Source organism: Protopterus annectens, chromosome 11.part0 (genome assembly GCF_019279795.1).
Source record: "Protopterus annectens isolate FY-2018-M chromosome 11.part0, PAN1.0, whole genome shotgun sequence".
Classification (NCBI taxonomy): Eukaryota; Metazoa; Chordata; order Ceratodontiformes; family Protopteridae; genus Protopterus; species Protopterus annectens.
In genome coordinates, this window is record NC_056745.1 from 790,510,997 (window position 1) to 790,524,385 (window position 13,389).

At 45.6% G+C, this 13,389-nt stretch overlaps 1 protein-coding gene across 6 annotated transcripts in view; it reads left to right on the top strand.

Moving 5' to 3' along the window:
* Window positions 1–13,389, top strand: part of CHRM2 (cholinergic receptor muscarinic 2) — a 2,909,771-nt gene that overhangs the window by 2,548,028 nt on the left and 348,354 nt on the right. The window lies entirely within an intron of this gene.

Sequence of the window (13,389 nt, forward strand, 5' to 3'; positions counted from 1 at the left end):
ACTGGCACATCATCACAAAAGACAAATGGGTTCTAAACATTGTCTCTCAAGGATACAGATTCCACTTTCATACCTTACCAAGGATCAAAGGAATGCCAAACCTGCCACCAAATCAATGGGCAGAGGCACAAAAACAAATTACAGCTCTCATGAACATGAGAGCCATTCAACAGGTACCTGCACAGGAGCAAGGACAAGGATTTTACTCAAGACTCTTCCTAGTTCCAAGAAAGGACAAAGCATGGAGACCCATTCTGGATCTTTCAATTCTGAACACCTATCTGCAAGTACCAAAATTCAAGATGCTAACACTACAGCAACTTCTTCCCATACTGGGCAAGAATACTTGGCTCGTCACTTTGAACCTCAAGGAGGCATACCTGCATGTCCCTATCAGACAAAATTGCAGAAGATACCTCCGCTTCATTGCAGGTTCAACACATTATCAATTCTCTGCACTGCCCTTTGGCTTATCTACTGCGCCCAGGGTCTTCACAAAATGCCTGGCACCAGTAATTGCATACTACAGACAAAGAGGAATTCAGATATACCCATACCTGGACGACTGTCTTATTCAAGCAGAAAGCAAGGACATTCTTTTACAGCATCTGGCATTTGTCAAACACCTTCTAAGTTGCCTAGGGTACACAGTAAACAAAAAGAAATCAAAACTAGTGCCGTCACAAAACATAATAATCCTGGGTGCCAGCTTGAATACAACGGCCCAGATGGCTTATCTCATGCCAGACAAACAACAACAGCTCTTTCAATATTTCAAAATAATGGCAACAAAGACCCAACTCCCTGCAAGAAAAATTCTGCAGGCCTTGGGATTTATGGCATCTTGCATATTACTAATACCATTTGCAAAACTGCATATGAGGAAATTACAATGGTACCTGAAAAGTGTATGGACTCAGCACAGCCACAGCTTGGAAACAATGATTCCACTCATTCCCTGCCTTCAACAGGAGTTTCTATGGTGGGCACAGGCATGTCACCTCAACAAGGGTCAGCCTTTCACCTTACCCACAGCCAGGCAAACTATGACAACAGATGCATCGGACTATGCCTGGGGAGCACACATGGCAGGACAGGTCATTCAGGGCAAATGGACTACAGATCAGAGACACCTGAATATCAATTAAAAAGAAATGCTAGCAGTGCAGAATGCCCTAACAGCTTTCAAGGACCTTCTACAACTAGGACAACTACTAATAAGGACAGACAACACCACAGTTATGTGGTACATAAACAAGCAAGGGGGCACACATTCCTACCCTCTATGCAGGCAAGCAATGACCTTGTGGAACACTGCACTGTCTTACCAGGTTCAATTACAAGCACAATTCCTGCCAGGAAAGAAAAACACATTGGCAGACGACCTAAGCAGAAACATCATGGATCCACACGAATGGAAACTAGATCCACAAGTATTTGCAATGATAGCTCAAAATGGGGGCCAGACATAGATCTGTTTGCAAGCCCCCACAACCACTAACTTCAAAAATTTTGCACAAGGACCTTCCATCCACTAGCTTGGAAAGTGGACGCCCTCTCATTCAGTTGGAAAACATTAACAGCATATGCCTTCCCTCTACTGCCTCTTCTAGCAAAGGTACTGCTGAAAGTCAAATTAGAGAGGCCACAAATGATTCTCGTTGCACCAGACTGGCCACGCCAACATTGGTATCCAATTTTAAGGAACACGGCCCAGGGCCCACCATGGATTTTGCCACAAATTCCTCACCTGCTCACCCAGCGAGACAGTCTGATTCTACACGGCCAGCTCAAGACTTTAAACCTGGCTGCATGGCAAATTACCTAAACAACCAGCCAACACCTTTGTCCAAAGCTCTTATGGATGTCATTCTGGAGGCCAGGAGGCCCAGCACCAGGAAAACCTATTCAGACAAATGGAAAAGATTTGCGCCTGGAACCAGGCTAAAGGCCTAAATCCTCTGGAGCCGAACATTCCTCAGATTCTACAATATTTAACTGAGATGTTACACAAAGGACTTTCCTTTTCATCTATTAAGATCCACGCCTCAGCAATTTCAGCTCATTACAGCACGGATCCTCCTTTATTTTCACATCCACTCCTAAGACAGTACCTCAGAGGGGCTAAGAACTTAAGACCGCCAAGGAGAGCTCCAACACCTACTTGGGATCTCAACTTTGTCCTGGAAAAGCTTACATTGCTGCCCTTTGAACCAGTTTTCTCAACTGATTTAAAATTTCTTTCATGGAAAACTGCCCTACTCCTAGCAATAACCTCAGCTAGAAGAGTCTCAGAGCTACAAGCACTAATGGCAGTGGAACCTTTCCTCATTTTCCATCAAGACAGATTTTCTCTACAAACTAATCCTTCCTTTATGCCAAAGGTGGTATCCAGTGTGGCCCTAAATCAAACCATTCACTTGCCCACCTTCTTCCCAAATCCCCAGAACAAAGGAGAAAGACTCCTGCACTCTTTGTACATTCACAGGCAATTACATTACTACTTGGATAAAACTAAGGCTTTCAGAAAAACTGACCGGCTCTTTGTAGCCTATGCTACAGGATCACAAGGAAAACCTATCTCAAAACAGACCATTTCTAAATGGATAGGACATTGCATACGTTTCTGCTACACACATCATGGGAAACCAGTACCTGCTAACAATAGGTCCCACTCCACCAGGGCTACAGCTACATCAGCAGCCTTTCTCAGGGGAGTGCCAACCAAGGATATTCTGGAAGCTGCTACTTGGAGTTCAGTGCACACCTTCACCAAACACTATCACTTACCTCTTTACTCTAAGACTAGAGCTGGTTTTGCCACTGTGGTTTTGCAGGGCCTGCTAGCGTCTTCTAACCCTGTTTGACTCCACCTCCCCTCCCTAGCTTTGGGATTCAACCCAAGTATGATGACTGCAGCAGGGTAACACGATGAACATAGTACAGTTTTGTACCTACCATAAATGTAGATGTATGAGTGTTCACCCTGCTGCAGTCCAGGTTACCCTCCCTCCATCCCCTCTGAACTAGCTGAACCTATCACTACCAGTTTATCCTATACTACCTCTGTGGTGTATTTGCTTGTACCTCAGGGTTTTGTTTTATTTTTATATAGCCATATGTGTGTGTGTGTGTATAATATATATATATATATATATATAATTTTTTTTTTGCCTACCATTTGGGGGCACCTGACATCTGGGGCAAGAAAAACTGAAGAAAATGGTGTCTGATGCCTCTTATATACCCCTGGCGCACTGACGCCAGGGAAGAAGCGACAGCAATCGACGCCGGACCAAGACTTTGGAATTTGGGCCGACTGCGGGACCGCCTGACGGCAGGATAGCCCAAGTGTGATGACTGCAGCAGGGTGAATACTCGAACATCTACATTTATGGTAGGTACAAAACTGCACTTTCCTGCAAACAGACAGGCCAAGGTTTCTACTCCAGACTCTTCCTGGTACCCAGAAAAGAGGGCACATGGCGCCCCATCCTCGACCTATCCATTCTAAATGCTCACCCTGCAGCAGCTTTTTCCAGTGTTTTCCAAGGATGCTTGGTTAGCCACCCTAGACCTAAAAGAGGCCTACCTACACATTCCAATCAGGGAATCATGCAGGAAATACCTCAGTTTCAGAGCAGGATCACTGCACTTTCAGTTCTCTGCTCTTCCCTTTGGCTTATCCACTGCTCTCAGAGTTTTCAAGAAATGTCTGGCTCCCGCCACTGCTTTTTGCAGGCAAAGAAATATTCAAATTTACCCATACTTAGATGACTGCCTGATTCGGGCAGACAGTCAGGAAAAGCTGCTAAAGCACCTGACCTTTGTAAAGGGCCTACTGACCTCCCTAGGGTATACTATCAATGAAAATAAATCAAAACTAGTATCTACACAAAACATTGTATTCCTGGGAGAAAGCCTGGACACAGCATTCCAAATGGCATTCCTTACACCAGAAAAACAAACCTACCTGACAACTTATCTCAACTAGCCACCAGGACTCAGTTATCCACAAGGAAAATCCTGCAAGCTCTGGGGTTCATGGTTTCTTGCATTCTACTCATTCCATATGCCAGACTGCATATGAGGAAACTACAGTGGTACCTAAACAGCCTTTGGTGTCAGCACTCTCAAGACCTGGAAACTCTTAAACCAATGATACCTTGCTTAAGGAAAGATTTTCTTTGGTGGGCAGCAGCATGCTACACAACAAGGGACTTCCCTTCTCATTACCCCAAGCTGCCCAGACCCTCACCACAGATGCATCAAGACTGTGCCTGGGGTGCACACCTGGACGGCAGGTGTATTCGGGGCCAATGGAGCCCAAATCAAATACATCTGCACATCAATCAAAAAGAGATTTTAGCTGTTCAGCACGCCCTGCCAGCTTTCAGACCCCTGCTCTCCCCAGGGCCTCTGCTGATCAAAACAGACAGCACCATGGTGATGTGGTACATCAGCAAGCAGGGAGGGACTCACTCTTATCCTCTGTGCAGGCTCGCCCCCCTTTGGCACACGGCTACAGCCATACAACTACAACTGTTAGCACAGTTCCTGACAGGTTCGCTAAACCCTCTGGCAGACAACCTAAGCAGAAACCTGCTAGACCCACACAAGTGTCAGCTAGAACAAAGAACCTTCACCCTTGTAACCTAGAAATTGGTACCTGAAGAAGGTAGACCTCTTTGCCTCCCACTCCAATCATCAGCTCAGCATATTCTGCACCAGGGAACCTCACAACAAGGCCTAAGTGGATGCTCTATCCTTCCAGTGGGTAAACCTCTCAGTCTATGCATTTCCCTCTCTACCACTCATTTCAAGGGTACTGCTCAAAATAAAAGAGGGAAAAACTTGAGGACAATCCTGATTGCCCCAGACTGGCCATGGCAGCACTGGTACCCAGCCTGTCACCCCTGACACCATGGCACCTACCTCAGATCCCAACACTCCTGACCCAGAGGAATGGAGAATTCGTGCTTCCCCAATTGCAGACTCTTAATCTGGCAGCCTGACTTATTCCCTGACCTCTCCTCAAGCTGCCAGTCTAAGCAATCAAGTTCTAGATGTTATACGTGAGGCCAGACGCTGCAGCACTAGAAAGTCTTGCGCTGAGAAGTGGAAAAGGTTTTGCACCTGGATCCAGGTTAAGGGAGTCGGAATGGCACAGCCTACCCTACTTCTCATCCTGGATTACCTGGCAGACCTACTACACAAGGGTCTATCCTTCTCTTCTATTAAAATTCATGCCTCTGCCATCTCTCCTCATTTCAGCACAGAGCCACCTCTTTTCTCGCATCCTCTCATCAAACAGTTCCTAAGAGGGGCTAACAACTTGACGTCACCCAGAAGAGCTCCTACCCCATCTTGGTACCTAAACTTTCTGTTGGAAAAGGTCACCCTGCCCCTCTCTGAACCTGCAGCTTCAGCAGAGTTAAAATTTCTCTCTTGGAAGACAGCCTTGCTTCTGGCCATCACTTCAGCTAGAAGAGTATCAGAGCTGCAAGCACTTATGGCTGTAGAGTCATTCATCATTTTCCAGATGACATTCACAGATGACTGCAAACTGGGAGCCATTATTGAATCCCCAAATGATGTGGATACTCTACAAAAGGGCTTTACAGAAACAGATGCTTGGTGCCAGAGCCATGAGCTCAAGATCAATGCCAAGAAATGTATAGATGTTCTTCGTGTTTCACTGTTGCATTCATTACATTTGGAGTAATCTGCTGGCAGGTTGCCCTCAGTGGGCCTGATTAACAAAGTTTTGGGTCCTGCATCGGTTGCGGTCCCTTCTTCCATGACGTCAGGTCATCAGGGGTGTAAAACATGCAGCCGACGCCATTACATCAGTCTTTCTTGCAGCGCAGTGCCCGAAGCAGAAGCAGTTCGCAAGGGCCAGTCGGCCGACTCTTGAAATTTTCGTTTTTGAGTTTCAGATCCAAAGTATTCAACTAAACACTGTAAGTGTGATAAGAGACTTAGGGACACAAGTGGACAGTGGTCTCACCTTTGATAGCCACATCGCCACAGCAGTCAGGAAATCCTTTTATGTGGCACACCTCATCACTAAGGGCTTTTCATCCAGAAAAAAGGAGGTCATTGTCCCACTGTACTCATCCCTCATTAAACCCATTATAGAATACAACGCCCCATTTGGTATGTACCTCTCAAGACATCTGTAACAACTGGAAAGGCTGCAGAAATACCTCACTAAAAGAATCACAGGCCTAAAGCAGATGCCCTATGCTGACTGCCTTAAAATACTCCAGCTATACTCTGTCACGTATCATCTACTCAGAGGCGATCTCTGCTTAACATACAAGGCCATGTCAAACCCAGAGCTGTTGGACATGCTGCACTTAAAGAAATCCCAATCCCTCAGAGCCACACACTCCAGGGATCTAAACCTTGTCATCACAATGAACAAAACATGCCTGAGGGATAGGTTCCTGACCCAGAGACTCCCCCGACTCTGGAATAGACTGCCCATACATGCCTCTTTGGCCCTCTTCAAAAGGAACCTTGACGATTGGATGGGAGAAAGGAAATTCACCCTGGGGCTCACTGTAGTCGCCCTGCTAGACAGGGGTCCAGGGAATTAAATAGTGTGGGAAAAATAGCCAGGGAATTGTTATGGCTAGGCTTGTGTAGGCCCTAGGGCCGATAGCCTAGTACCAACCTATAAACCATGTGACAGGGTCTCCCTCAGGACTAACCCATCCTTCATGCCTAAAGTGGTGCCCAGTGTGGTTCTCCACCAAGCCATTCATTTGCCCACCTTTTTCCCTAACCTGCAAAACAAGGGGGAAAGGATTCTACACACTCTCTAGATGTGCACAGACAGCTCAGATTGTACCTAGACAGGACTAATTTTTTTAGAAAAACTGATCAATTGCTAGTCAGCTTTGCTGCAGGAGCAGAGGGCAAGGCCATATCCAAACAAACAATTTCCAAATGGGATAGCACATTGCATTCATTTCTGCTACAAACAGCATGGAAAACCTCCCCCCAAGGGGGTCAGGACACATTCCATCAGAGCAACCTCCACCTCTGCAGCTTTTCTCAGAGGGATCTCCACCAAGGACATCCTGGAGGCTGGAACATTGACTTCTGTTCATACCTTCACCAAGTATTACTACCTGCCTATTTTCTCCAAATCCAGGGCAGGCTTTGCCACTGCATTCTTGCAGGGCATCCTAACTAGCCCCCAGTCTTCTTGACTGCCTCCACCCTTTTCTTTAGCTTTGGGAATCAACCCAAATGTGATGACTGCATCAGTGAATCACGAAGAACATAGTACAGTTGTGTACACTTACCAGAACTGTAGATATTCGAGTGTATTTACTGTTGCAGTCCTGGATGTTCTTCGTTTTCCATTGCTGCAGTCCTTACTATTGGGGTATAGTCCGCGTCCAGTCGGCCCGAATACCAGAGTATAAGGCTGACGTCGGTCAGGGCGCATTAGACTGACGTCAGTACGTCAGGGTACTAATGCGCATGACCGACGTCATATCCTCAGTCTTTTTTGCCGCATGGTCCGATGCAGAAGCAGTTTTGCGAGTGCAGGTTGGCGTTCTGAAATATTTCCGAAACCGGAGTTTCAGACCGAAACAGAGTTGGCTAAGTACCCGTTGGGAACATTTTGGTTTTTCTTGCCTCAGCATTTTACCGGATGTCAGAAAAGTGAATAACTGTATTTCTTGTGCGAAACAGACACCTCATAGGGATTACCATACCTTGTGTATACCTTGTTTAGGGCCTGAGCACGCCGTTGTTGGTTGCCGCTCTTGTGCTAGGTTTAACAAACGCACTATTAAGAGGAGGTTAGACTGTGCCAGGTTAGTGTTTGGGAAGCGTTGCAATTATAAAATGCCGTCGGATGCTCCGGCGCTTCGATCAAGAAGCGCAAGGACAAAACAGTGAAGCCTAGGGTTGATGAACCGGCAGTCCCGGACGTCGGTTCTTTAGAAGGCTCAGTGGAGCCAGAGGTTTTGCCAGGAGTTTCTATGGAGTCTCAGGCAGAAACTTTATTGTTACAGGATGTGCCTTCTCAGGAGGTAGGCCAGGCTGAGGGGGCTTCTCAGGTAACTGTTCTTCCCTCTCTTCCCAAGGTAGTTAGAGCCTCTCCTTCTGTTGCCAAAACTTCTTTGAGAGGTAGGCCTAGTTCAGCTTCAGTGGGGGCTTCTCCTAGCATTTCGGGTTCTGTACCTAAGAAACATATGCTTAAAATGGCAGAAGATTTGATTACTATGATTAGAGGTTCTATGCCCCCGCCTGATAAGAGGCCTAGGGTGGAACCGGAGTTTGATAGTTTTGAACAGTGTTCAGAGGCTTCAGAGTCTTCTGCGGAAGACTTGCAGGAGAATCCTGTTCCCACTGATAAAGAGGCAAGGGCCTTGGATAGGTGGGGAAAGAAAGTGTATACTTCTTCCACTCTAGCCATGAGAGCGTTGAATTGTCAGTTTCACATGCTAAAATATCAGAATTATCTCCTTTCACAATTAAAATCTAAGGTGGATGCTTTGGCGGAAGGTATTGAGTGTAAAGAGTTGCTGGACTTGGTTCATGTGTCTGAGCAAGTGGGTAAGCATTCTTTGCAATGTGGTTTTGATGCTGTACAGGCCTCCTCGAGGGTGGCTGCTACTAGTTCTGTTCTTCGCAGGCATGCCTGGTTGAAGGATCAGAATTTAGCTGAGCATGTTAAGACAAGGATTTTGGATGCTCCTTTACAATCTGATGTGTTGTTTGGATCGCCTGTGGAAGCAGTTTTAAAGAAAATGGAGGACAAAGCTAAGTCTATGCAAACTGTTAAAGATTTTTGCAGGTGCAGCCACGAAGTTTAGTAGAAATTGGCCTGCTAAGGGGTGGACATATCCTGCTTATGATTCCCAGTCTAGGGGTAGGTCTAGGCGTGGTAGGGGCAGGGCTCAAGGTTCTTTAGGCCTAGAACAGGAGTTCACCTGCTCAGACTTCTGGTGAGGGCAGGGTCAGTCCTTTCGTAAACAGACCCAATGACCTGTCTTTTCAGCTGCCAGTAGATTCTCGCCTGGCAGCTCCTTTGGGAGGAAGACTGTCTCTTTTCAAAGAAAATTGGGATTTAATTACTCAAGACAAATGGGTGTTGGATATCATTCACCACGGTTACAGATTTTATTTCCATACAATGCCCCCTTTCAAAGGCATGCCAGACGTTCCTCCTCCACAAAGAAAGGAGGCTCACAAGCAAGTTTCTCAGTTACTCCAGATAGGGGCCATTCAGCCAGTCCCTGTATCAGAAAGGGGCCTAGGATTTTATTCTCGCCTGTTCCTAGTACCAAAGAAGGGGAACACGTGGAGACCAATTTTGGATTTATCTCTCCTCAACACTTTTCTGGACATTCCCAAGTTCAAGATGTTGACGTTACAACAGCTTTTACCTCTGCTGGGCAAAGATCACTGGATGGTAACTTTAGATCTCAAGGAAGCTTACCTTCATGTGCCTATAAGGCTAAGTTGCAGGAAGTATCTGCGGTTTCGAGCTGGAAATTCTCATTATCAGTTCTCTGCATTGCCCTTTGGCTTATCTACTGCCCAGAGTATTCACAAAGGTTCTGGCTCCAGTGATAGCTTACTTCAGGCTTCAAGGAATTCAAATCTATCCTTACTTGGACGACTGCCTGATTCTGGCTCAAGAAAGGAAGACCTTCTACAGCATCTGGAATATGTTATAGCAGTGCTAAGATGCCTAGGGTATTCTGTGAGCGAAATAAAGTCCAGTCTAGTACCCTCTCAAGACATGTGCTTTCTGGGTGTGAGACTGAATACAGCAGCCCAGATGGCCTTTTAACCCCGGACAAACAAAAGAGTCTGTCACTTTACTTCCATCAACTATCTCATCAGTCCGTGCTGACTGCAAGGACAGTCCTTCAAGCATTAGGGTTCATGGCATCTTGTATTCTGGTGCTTCCCAATGCCAAACTGCATATGAGGAAGCTACAATGGTATCTCAAAAATGTATGGACACAGCACTGCCAGGATTTGGACACTGTCATTCAAATAATACCTTGCCTTCAAAAAGAATTCTTGTGGTGGGCTCAGGAATGTCACCTAAACAAGGGACTCTCTGTGACCCGGCCAGAGGCAAGTCAGATTTTAACGACAGATGCCTCGGATATTGCTTGGGAGCTCATCTAAATGGAAAGTGGATACAAGACAAGTGGCCTGCCAGACTACAGCATCTACATATCAACATGAAGGAGATGTTAGCAGTCCAATTTGCATTAATGGCTTTCAAGGAGTTACTTCTTCCAGGGCAGGTGTTGATTCTAACAGACAACACAACTGTCATGTGGTACATCAACAAGCAAGGGGGAACACATTCTTATTCTCTATGCAGGCAAGCAATGATTTTATGGGAGACTGCGCTAAGCTTGCAACTAACTCTTCAGGCAAGGTTTCTGCCAGGAGCACAGAACTCCTTAGCAGATGTGTTAAGCAGACAAATCATGGATCCCCACGAGTGGAAACTGGATCTTCATGTATTTCAGAAATTGACAGTGTCATGGGGAACTCCATACATAGATCTGTTCGCTTCTCCACTAAACCACCAGCTGCCAAAGTATTGCACAAAGGGGTTTCATCACACAGCTTGGAAAGTGGATGCTCTGTCTTTCAGTTGGAAAAACCTTCATGTGTATGCCTTTCCACCTCTGCCTCTTCTTCCAAAGGTACTATTAAAGGTCAGACAAGACAGGCCAAGGATGATTTTGATAGCTCCAGATTGGCCTCGGCAACACTGGTACCCACTACCACGGAGTCTGGTAAAGAAGCCTCCATGGCCTTTACCTCTGATTCCTCATCTGTTATCTCAGAAGGACGGTCATCTGCTCAATGTCAAGCTTCACTCTCTTCATCTAACAGCCTGGCATATTCTGTGTTGAATCACAGCAGGTCTCAACTTCCTCAACAAGTTTTAAATGTGATTATGGAAGCTAGAAGACCTAGTACAAGGAGAGTGTACAGAAAAATGGAAGAGATTTTTATTTTGGAGTACAGCAAAGAATTTGGAGATTTCTGAGCCTAATTTGAGTGTGGCTCTTCAATATCTTACTGAGTTATTGGACAAAGGTTTGTCCTTCTCTTCCATTAAGATTCATGCTGCAGCAATTTCAGCTCACTATGATTGTGACCCACCTTTGTTTTCGCATCCTTTGTTCAAGCAGTTTCTTAGAGGGGCAAAGAATATAAGACCCCCGTAGAGCTCCTACTCCTGCTTGGGATCTCAATTTTGTGTTGGAAAAACTTACTCTACAACCTTTTGAGCCTGCAGCTACTGCTGAATTGAAATACTTGTCATGGAAGACTGCTTTTCTGTTGGCTATTACTTCTGCAAGAAGGGTGTCTGAGTTGCAGGCCCTTATGGCAGTAGAGCCCTTTTGATTTTCCATAAGGATAGGGTATCATTACGTACTAATCCTTCCTTTATGCCTAAGGTGGTTTCTAGTGTGGCTTTAAACCAAACTATTCATTTGCCTACGTTTTATGCAGACCCTCAAAATAAAGGGGAAAAGATTTTGCACACTTTAGATGTACACAGGCAATTGCGTTATTATTTAAGCAGGACTAAGGATTTTAGGCAGTCTCAGCAGTTGTTTGTTTCTTTTGCTTTGAGTTCACAGGGCAAGCCTGTGTCAAAACAAACTATTTCTAGGTGGATTGGCTTTTGCATTGCATTTTGTTATTCCCATCATGGCAAGGAGATTCCAGCTGGGATTAGGCCTCATTCCACTAGGGCTACTGCCACTTCAACAGCATTTCTAAGGGGGTGGCAACTAAGGATATTTTGGAAGCAGCTACTTGGAGTTCAGTGCATACTTTCTCTAAGCATTATCACCTTCCTATCTACTCTAAGTCTAGGGCTGGTTTTGCCACAGCTGTTTTGCAAGGCATGTTGTCAGCTCCTACTTCTTTATGATTTGTCAGCCTCCTTACCTCTGCTTTGGGATTCTACCCAATAGTAGGACTGCAGCAATGGAAAGCGAAGAACATAGTACAGTTTTGTACCTACCATAAATGTAGATGTTCGAGGATTCCATTGCTGCAGTCAATTTACCCTCCCTCCTTTCCCTCTGTGTTTAGGGGTGGTTGTGTAGGTGAGTTTACATGCTTATATTTTTGTATATATTCTTGTATATATTGTACATGTTTTTGGTGCAGGTATTTTGGGACTTGTCTTTTTAGGGTCTTCTGACATCTGGGGCAAGAAAAGACTGAGGATATGGCGTCGGTCATGCGCATTAGTACCCTGACGTACTGACGTCAGTCTAATGCGCCCTGACCGACGTCAGCCTTATACTCTGGTATTCGGGCCGACTGGACGCGGACTATACCCCAATAGTAAGGACTGCAGCAATGGAATCCTCGAACATCTACATTTATGGTAGGTACAAAACTGTACTTTTCCCTCTCTCCATTCACCTTCTCCCCCCCCCCCCTCCTTACAAGGAATTTTTGGTATTTACTTTCTACTGGTGGTGTTCTTCCACCATAACCTAGCTCCTTATTGGGGGCTCTTGACATTTAAGGCAAGAAAAACTGATGTAATGGCGTCAGCTACCTGTTTTTATACCACTGACGACCTGACGCCATTCCTGGAGCGACAGCAACTGATGCAGAAATACTAACCTCTGGTATTTGGGCCGACTGAAGGCTACTTTGGCAGGGATAATCCAAATGTGATGACTGCAACAGTGAATACCCTCGAACATCTACATTTATGGTAAGTATACACAACTATACTTTTTGAGCTCTGCCCTTTGTCTCACTACATCCCCCAGAGTATTCACCAAATGCATGGCAGTAGTCACGGCTCACTTGAGACGTCTGAGATTCCCAGTGTTTCCGTATCTCGACGACTGCTTCCTTACTGCCACCACCAAGCATCTACTTCAACAGGCGAGGGACACTACTCTTCAAACTTGCTCCCGGTTAGGGATTACAGTCAATTTACAAAAATCTGCATTGCTGCCCTCTTAATATATTACATTCATAGACGCAGATCTCAACACTGTCTCCATTATGGCACGACTTCCGTTGGACAGGGTTTCTGTTCTCAGACAACAAATAGTCAACCTCTTACCCAGAAACAAAGTGAAGGCAAGGACAATTTTGAAACTCCTAGGGACAATGGCTTCGACGATCACCTTAGTTCCCCTAGCCAGAATGCATATGAGAATTCTTCAATGGCTTCTGTTTGCTCAATGGTCATTGCAAGAACTTCCCATGTCTCACCTAGCCAGAATCACAGACTCATGCAAGAGAGATCTCCTATGGGAGCTTCTGTCTGACCATTTGACCATAGGACAACCCTTTGTTCCACAACTTTCTGTAGCTGTAGTGACCACGGTC